General features: G+C 34.5%; 1 pseudogene; it reads left to right on the top strand.

Annotated features, from left to right (window-relative positions):
* The first annotated feature begins 4,093 nt into the window (after positions 1-4,093).
* On the top strand, positions 4,094-4,211 carry LOC145292658 (5S ribosomal RNA; annotated as a pseudogene).
* Positions 4,212-9,564: the final 5,353 nt, after the last annotated feature.

Below are 9,564 nucleotides of genomic sequence, written 5' to 3'. Positions count from 1 at the left end.
TTTTAAGTATAGATTTAAACTATTGCCAATAAGTATCTATTGAATAGAGATGTAATATAAAGTATAGGTATGAAGTATAGATAACACGTATCTACCCGTTATAGATATATCTATAGATTCATACTATAGATATTAAGTATCCACTTAAATAAAGTTCTTCGACCTTCTAAAGTTAAAAATAACTAGAAGATAAGTATTCCTTCCATAATAAGTACAAAGTATGAGGTATGTAACTTTATAGTAGCAAGAGGGGCAAAGCAACTGTTTTTATCAATTTGGACCAGAAGAAATAATCTGAACTATGGCTACAAAATACAGTATTAATATACATTAGGATACACAGAGGAATTAGAGTAAGAATTAGGAAATGTAAGGATTTAAAATAATGTCTATCATACAAATAGACACAGACAGTCGTGTTGGAGTCAAAAGATCTATCCCTTTCAACTCTCTAGAAAAGAATTTTCCTAGTTATATTTACTATAACAAGCACGAGGGGGAAAAGAAATGAACATATATCTAAGGAAATGGTTGGAAACTTAGAGGCAAAGATCCAGTTTGTAATGAATGGTAACATACGTCAAAGTTTGGGGGCGAAAAGCAGTAAATAAAAAAATGCCCCCCCACCAAGGCCAGGAACCACGCAAAAATGTAAACTTTCATACATAGTCTTGACAGTGGTGATGAAACATTTTCCTGATTTTTATTTGAGAGCATTGATGATCTGAAAATAAAGCACCCCTCCCTCAATAAACAACGCAAAAACAACACACTGACTCATTGTTATAATTACTTGCACCGTTGTTGTGGGAAGCCATCGGAAATCCAAATTTCCGGGTATATTTTCAATATATTTCTGAAATGGCTAAACAAAACGTATGCGACATCAGATTACAATAATAATAATGTTGTAGAGAGAGAGAGAGAGAGAGAGAGAGAGAGAGAGAGAGAGAGAGAGAGAGAGAGAGAGAGAGAGAGAGTGATCTTGTTGGTGAGATAACGGCGAGAGTTGGTAAACGGAAGTCGCTTTTCTTTTTTCCAGCGGACATTAGTTTGATACGAATGTGTATCAAGTTTTAGACTTTGATTCAAAAGTAATCCTCGGAGTTTTAATAAATATCTGAAATACAAATTCTTGTGTTGTATTTTACATCTACACTGGTTTCTAACTACACAATGACATAATTAAAGACGGCAATAGCAGCATATGGAAATTAACAAATGACTATGCACCACTAGACAAAAAACAAAAACAAAAACAATAACAACAAAAAGCAACAACAACAACAACAACAACAACAACAACAACAAAACAAAAACAACGTTGGCAAACCAGAAAACCGAAAGAATAAGTGCATGTGATAGGCGACAGAAATCTCTTAAGCATTAGATCTATTGCCAAAATCATTGGAAAAATGGTGGGATCATTCTACCGCTCCAGAAAGCACCTCACTCCCGACGCAATCCTTCACTTATAAAAGAGTCAAATACGACCTAAGATGAAGTACTGTTACCACATCTGGGGTGGAGCCCCTAAAAGCACATTTCCCTGTCTTGACAAGGTACAAAACCATCTTCGAAATTTAGTGGGTGATAACTTTTTGACCTCCCTACTCCATCTTTCAGAATAGACGTTGCGAACCTGTCTCTGCTTAATCGATACTTTTACGGTAGGCGTTCGCCTGAGCTACAATCTACATTCATTTTCCGTAAAACGTTTACACCAAATACTCGCCTAGCTAAAATAACCGCTAACAACTTTCCTCATTCCCTATTTATGCCCAAATTCAACGAAAATTCCATGAGTTTCCTAGAGCTGTCCATCTGTGAAAATCAATACAGTTTGTCTTCTTCCCGGCTGGCTATAACTTGGTCGTTTTCAAGTCTAATGTGAATAAATTCCTAGTGAGTCGTCCATTTAGATAATCTAGCCATATCCAAGATCCACCATGTCTGATCTTATTTCATCATCTACCTAAGACTTAACCGTTATTCCATCAAATAAAAAATGTAGTTCACATATAGAGATGAATGCAACAATAATTGAAAAAGAAAACTCTGATAATGTTAGAATAAGAAACAATCATTATTTCAATAGGAATTGCAACAGCTAATTAATCATTGAATATACAATAAGAGTAAAATAATTCTTACAAATAAAACGGTAGATTTATGTATGTGTGTTTATCTGTGTGTAAATATTTAACCAATAAACTCTTAAACTACTGGTCACATAACACTGAAATTAACAGAAAATAGTAATCATACACCAAGGAAGGTTTATAATGAGTAGAATCTTTGTTTGGATGGATGAATAACGCGCACAAAAACATGTCGGCAAGTTAAAATTCAAAATCTTCATTTCAACTTGCCGACATATTTTTGTTACTTTTTCGCATGCGCAAATTTATTCATAGCTTGAAGTGGTTTAATTTTTAATCTTTCTTATCTGTCTGTCGATAGCTTAAACAGGAATGCGGCTGGAGCGCTAAATGTTTTGGTTTCGATTCTAGCTGATGGCACCGAAGTAATTTTTTTAAAAACTCTTTTGAAATCAGTCTATATATTAGGTACAATATAATATTCAATAGCGAATTGACCCTGTAATAATAAATACGAAATTTGCATGAATTAAAATATATTTAACCGTATTTTGCGACCGTGCAAGGCCGGGCGCCTCGGCTAGTTAGTTTTATACTTCTCCCTTAAACCATCATTGACTGGATACATAGCTTAGTACTTAAGACATATTCTAGAGTGAATTCTGTCTAGCGGTTTTGAGTTTAATTTCTGGTGAGGAAATTTAAGGACATTTAATTAGGATAATATATTTAAAGGATATGACAGGCGAAATGAACGAAGTCTACACAAGTGGATGAAATAAAGGGTTCAGTTCGAAATTCACATCAGTGATGCTCAGCAATTTAGGATGAATTTCAAATTTTAAGGCATTCGTACGCTAGGGTTATTTTTCTGAACGTGTCAACGGACTTCCAAATAATGGTCAATGTCCAAGCGGACATTTTTTTTTGTAATTTCGCTTGCATGTAAGTAACTTTGCATTTTCAATCGCGTTTATCTGGTCTCTCTAAGAATTCGCGTCTTTTTGTATTGTTATAGAACATTGTATTTCTTGATTAGCATTCGCTTTTCTTTGATTACGTTATTTGCGTGGTTCACACTTTCACGTAGTTTACATGTCTTTAACATACTTTTCATGATTGGTCGAGGTCACTAATACGCGTCGGCATAAACGATAAATGCTATATATTAAGCAACTGCTTTCTGACACGTGTGGAGTATACTGTAATTCACAGGAGTAAAGATTGCCTCGTGCGCAGACAATACAATATTCCTAATACGTGTCCAGCAAAATATCGTTCGTAATTTCGCTTTTGTGTTGTTAGAACATTGTATCTATTACTTAAAATTCGTTATTTGCGTAGTTCATATATTAATGTATTTTACATGTTTTTAACACGCCTTTTATATCTAGTCGGTGTTACGATATAATATTTTGTCCCTTTGGATTATTTTCATTATTAACACAATTTCTCTTTATAGTATTGTGAAAGCAGTTGGAGAAAACGGATTTACCTGCATTCAAGAATGTCATTGTTTTGTTCTATTTGTTAAATATGAGAATACTGTATTACATTTAAAAAGGTAGCTCCATTATCTGAATTACATTTTGTTTCAGCAGTGTATATCAAGAGAGACGAAATGAGTTGGGCGAAAGATACAGAAAGGTTTATTGAGAAAGACTGTAAAAGGAGGAGAGGAAAAGAGAGAAAAAATAAAGAGACGACTGGAGAGAGAGAGGGGGGAGAGAAAGAGGGAGAGAAAGAAAGAGAGAGAGAGGGGGAGAGAAAGAGGGAGAGAAAGAGAGAGAGAGTGAGAGAGAGAGAGTTTAATATAAAGATATTACACATAATTTCAATTCTACTAACATTTATATAACCCCGAGCAACGCCTGGTACCCCTGCTAGTACACTATGATTCATGCAAACAAAGATTGCCTCGTGCACAGACAGTACAATATTTCTAACACGTGTGCAGCAAAATATCGTTCGCAATTTCGCTTTTTGTATTGTTAGATGGAATAATCGCGTTGACACACCGGTTCTCGTCAGATCACCGAAGTTAAGCAACATTGAGCCTGGGTAGTACCAGAATGGGTGACCATTTGGGAATTGCAGGTGCTGTATGTGCTTTTCGCTTATCTCGGCATTTAGTTCCAGTCGTTCTGTATATACACTTCACTTGCCACTGGTATTTAACAATGTCGACTCAGGAGAGGTGTGATTAGAGATTACGGCACAAAAATTTCAGGTGCAGGCACCCCTACGTGGGTATCTATAGTCTGTCAAAGACTAAATGAGCTGTATTGTTAAAACATTGTATTTATTACTGTTGTAGACCCGTGCTAGGGGTCAAAAACGAAAGAAACCACAAGTCATGTAAAGTTTATAAATATAATATGTATTTATTATAAAGAATACAGGAGCCACTAAAATGGTATGAGAGGAATATGTTCGTAGCATAGGGTTAAACATGGTATGAATGTCTCCATCTAGTCTCTGAAGCCAGTGGCATTCATAAGACTGGTTGATTCCACTTAGTTCTTAAATAGGGGTGATTTGTACCCCACAACCCCCCCCTCCCGAGCTTTTCATTCGCCTTGAATGATCGTATAGCTCTTTTTCCTGGGGTTGATCTCTATCAGGTCGGTCATTTTCCTTTTTCTGGAGGTCCGGCTGCTTGTGGTGCTACCAAGTCGAACGTTTCATATATCTGGTCCATTACCTCTTCTTGTTCAGCAGGAGGTTGTCTTTCGTCATCTGTGATACGTTTCCGAATTTGATTTAAATACTTTTTGTGAGTAAATCTTGGACCTTTAATAATATAGACCGATCCTTTTCTGGACCTTTCCTAGCTCCCACATTGTACTATTATTTTTGTGTACCTGGAAAAATATCTTTTCACCAGGTAAATACCTCTTTTTAGGAACTATAATATTTTGCGGTTTCACCTGTTTTGGCAAAAGTTTCTCGAAGACCGGCCTAATTTTCCACGCGAACATTAACTCTGCCGGCGACACCTTCGATAGAGTGCTCTCATTTGGCGTAATTCGGTAAACTTGTAAAAACTGCTGGAGCGCTTTTTTTGAGGGCGTTCCTTTAGCCTTCTTCAGATCTCTTTTCAGCGTGTCTACAAACCTATTTGCCTGACCGTTCGATTGGAGATAATAGGTTGGCGTCGTTATGTGGTTAACCTTTAATGCTAATTTATTTAGAGCACGACGTCTTATATCGACGTCTTTTGTGGCTATCAAACCTTGTGTGAATATTAAGCACTTGAAATTGTCCGCCGTTAATGACAAAAACTTGAAATCATCGCAGTGCTTATTAACTATAAACGCAAAAGTCATATAGTCCTGACTCTCCTTACGTGTAAGATTCATGCACACGAAAAAGGCTTAACTTCATTAACAGTTTGACTGCATTGTCAAACGACAATTCGTTGGTTTTTCTTGGTAAAATATAGTCCACGAATTCATGTTCAGATGTACCCAATTTCCGTAGCAATAAACGAACCTTCTTTTGATCCATCCATGCACTGCAATCAATCTTAAAAAGGTCTTAAAATCTTCTGAAATATGTCCCAAACGTTAGGTCCTCCTCAGGAGCATAGTGAAATGCATTAATAGCTAACAAGATCGCATTTTGGGAAAAAGCCGTGCTAGTTTCTTCTCCGCTGTCCTTATTCATTTTTATCTGACTGATTTTGTTGCTCTAAATATAATTGTTTCAATTCCAATATTTGTTCATTCATTTCCTTCTTTTCTCTTTCCTGTTTTCCTCCAAGTATTTCATTAAATTTAACTGTCTTTTTAATATTTGTTCGTTCATTTCTTTCTTTTCTATACCTTTTTTTCCTCGAAGTATTTCATTAAATTTAACTGTTTCTCTTCCATCTATTTTTATTGTCAGTTGAATCTCGTCGTTTTGTTTCTGTATTACCAATTGCTCTTCTTTTCAAGTGCTAATTATTGACTTTGTTGGAATTTCACCATTTCCAAAATCTGTTTTGCAAAATCGTCGATTTGTTTAGAAGGTTTAGAATTACACAATATGCCAAAATGAATTTTTTCAGAAACGACACGGCTTTTCCTATAGTATCAACTCTATAAAAAAAACCTTTACAAAATTCGTACCTGGTTATTTAACGAAAATTTCTTTCATATATTTATTTTCTCGTGTGGTCATTTTCCTGAGAAAATAATTCGGCGTTTGCATTTATACAGAAAGCAGTAGATTTCGTTTACCATTTTTCAATTTTCGTAACGTGTAGGTACTGGGTTCAATTCCTTGTTGATCTTACACATTTTTCTTCCTCTTTTTTCCTAAAAAAAAAAATTAGTTATTTATCTGTGAAAGAGAGTTTAGAGCATTTATTTAATATTGGCTGCTCTTTTCGATTTCTGTGCGCAAAAAGAATGTCTTTTCCTCGTTAACACTTTATGTGTTGTGCTTAGCGAAATCGTTTTTTTCTTTTTTGACGTGCAGTCTTGTGGACCAGTGAAAAGTTTATTTAATCGGATTAAAATCCACCGTCTTTTTTAATTTGTGCGAATACTCGCTTTAGCCAATAAAATAAAATATATCATTGACTTGCTGTATTTACGAGAGTTTTTTTTCAACGCTAATGCCTTTTAACCATAAGACATTTTAGTGAGACATGCTTTTTCGAACGATAAAGTTTTTTTTCAACATTACTTGTATTTATAGAGATGGAAAAAAGTTTTTTTTTGTACTTACTGAAAACCTAGTCTCGTTAATTCAGTAGTAATAATTCTCCACGCAATTGTCTTATGAGTTCTGCTTCAACTCGTAGTTACGCTTTTGGTAGCTTTTTTTAACAACAAGATAAGGTGTTTGACCACATCTTTTTAAAATCTCTTTTTCGGCAAAATTGTTGTCCTTTTTCGAAGTCTTCTCATCCCGTGTTTGTGAAATTTTACGCTCGAATGTTGTTTTTTTGTTCCAACGTATTTTTCCCGTTCTTCGCCGAACTTTTGAAAAATAAATAATTTTTAAGTTTCGAATTTCCCCCGAGTGTAGGAAAAATTATTTCGAATTTTCGCGTGTGTTATTTTTTCTTGAATCCCTTCGGTCGTCAAATGTTGTTTTCCAATGGCTGTTTTTTAGAGTGAATCCTTGGCAAATATTCGTCATCCAGTTGCTGTAAGCAATTGTAGCTTGATCCGTGAAGTTCTTGAATTATCCTCGTCAGCCAGTTGTAGACCCGTGCTAGGGGTCAAAAATGAAAGAAATCACAATTTGTATAAAGAGTATAAAATATAATATATATTTATCATAAAGAATACAGGAGCCACTAAAGTGGTATGAGAGGAACGTGTTCGTAGCATGCGGTTAAACATGGTATGAATTCATCCATCTAGTCTCTGAAACCAGTGGTATTCATAGGACTGGTTGATTCACTTTAGTTCTTAAATATGGGTGATTTGTACCCCACAACAATTACTTAGAATTCGTTATTTGCGTAGTTTATACTTTCATTTATTTCACATGTCCTTAACACGCCTTTTATTTCTAGTCAGTGTTACTAATATACGCCAATATAATCAACGATAAATGTTATATATTAATTAACTGTTTCCTTATATCTGTATGAAACGTGTATAATATACTATAATTCACACGGACAAATTCACAATTCTCCTGCGCAGATAGTAGCACATGTGCAGCAAAATATAACATTAATATCAAATATTGATATTTTACATACATCTGATAGGAACCTGTAAATGATGTAAATTCTATCGTGCCGAATGCACCGACAGAATTAGAAATATTGAGTGTCTCTCTCATGTCCTGTCAAAATGGTAAGATAAAAGCAAGTCATTGTCTTTGGGTACGAACGATGATGAACCAGTTTTTTTTTATGAGTCTCGGTCTGACTTGAAACGAAAAGTCTCGTTTGTTGTCATTGGCTTTTGTTGATTGGCGCCGTTCCAAAAGTGGCTTACTGTTACGGACACACTCTCAGTTCATTGTTTATTCGAAATCTGTGATAGTGATAATATCGAAACACCGCAGAAAATTAAATGAATATAACCTGCAGCAATGAGGGCAAGGTTTAATACTGGGTCACGTTGGATAGTGTTTATAAATAAGTTGCGGGACTAAGAAGACAGAACGGGGGTTCGGTTTTACTCTGGTTTCCAACGAATGTAAAACTTCTAGGGTCGCGATAAAGAACAAGCAAATAATACACACGCGCGTGCGCACACACACACACACACACACACACAAAAACATAGGTATTAAACAAAATTGTTGAGTTGATTCCGAGAAGATAGAAAAAAACAGTAGTTAGGTCCAAGATAACATATGCATTCACGAAAACTATAAACAGACATAAAATATTTATTTTTGTTATAAAGAAAAAATAACAACCTATTTTGCTTTGTCAGCTATTTTTGTTACAGGAAACGTTATTCGTTGAATGAAATAAGGGAGACATAATGGCGTCGATAATGACGTTGATATATATATATATATATATATATATATATATATATATACATACATATATGTATGAATAAAAAATCAGTACGAAAAATATATAAATGTTTATATCTTTTCTGTATTTATTTCCTGTGAGTTGACGTGTAGGAATATATATATATATATATATATATATATATATATATATATATATATATATATATATATATATATACACTTGTGCCCGATATTATTCATACCCCCTCTTGAAAATTGAGTTTATTAGGTGTAACTTTGTAAGAATTTATTGTTTACGTCCATATTGATACATATTCTTAATAAACCTCTTCTGATCATTTTCGTCATTTTAAAATTTCGGGATACTTGTAATACAAGAAATATACAGCTATTTATAAAATCTGCAATGTTCAAAAATAATCATACCCCCTCATTTTTTCAGTATTAATCGAGTTTCTGACTGTTTGTTTCCTGTTTGATTCTTATTTTGAATGCTTTTATACAACCTTTGATTAATTTCATTTCGTTTTTTGCATTTTTCAGAAATTAAAATGATATCAACTGAAAACCAAAAAAAGAATAAAAATTATTAGAATGGGGAAGAAAAAAGAGCTTAGTAATGATCTTAGGACTAAAATTGTGAATTCACATAAGGATGGTTTAGGTTACAAGTCAATTTCCAAGAAATTTGAGGTCCCTACAGCAACAGTACAGAGCATCATCAAAAAATTCCAGAGCCACCACACAACAAACAACTTGATTGGTAGAGGAAGGAAAAGGAAACTGTCTGCTAGAGCCACCAGGAATATTGTAAGAAGTGTTAATGCAAATCCAACCACCACTACTAAGGACATTTTAGAAAATCTTGAGTCTTCTGGCATAAAAATATCAAGGCAAACATTGCAAAGGACTCTGCATGAAAATGGTCTGAAAGGAAGAAGACCAAGAAGGACTCCATTGCACACCGGAAAACGCCTTGCAGCACGTCTAAAGTTTGCTAGGACCCATGTGA

Source organism: Euprymna scolopes, chromosome 13 (assembly GCF_053919585.1).
Source record: "Euprymna scolopes isolate OS-2025 chromosome 13, ASM5391958v1, whole genome shotgun sequence".
Taxonomy (NCBI): Eukaryota; Metazoa; Mollusca; class Cephalopoda; order Sepiida; family Sepiolidae; genus Euprymna; species Euprymna scolopes.
This window is presented reverse-complemented; position numbering and strand designations above follow the sequence as displayed.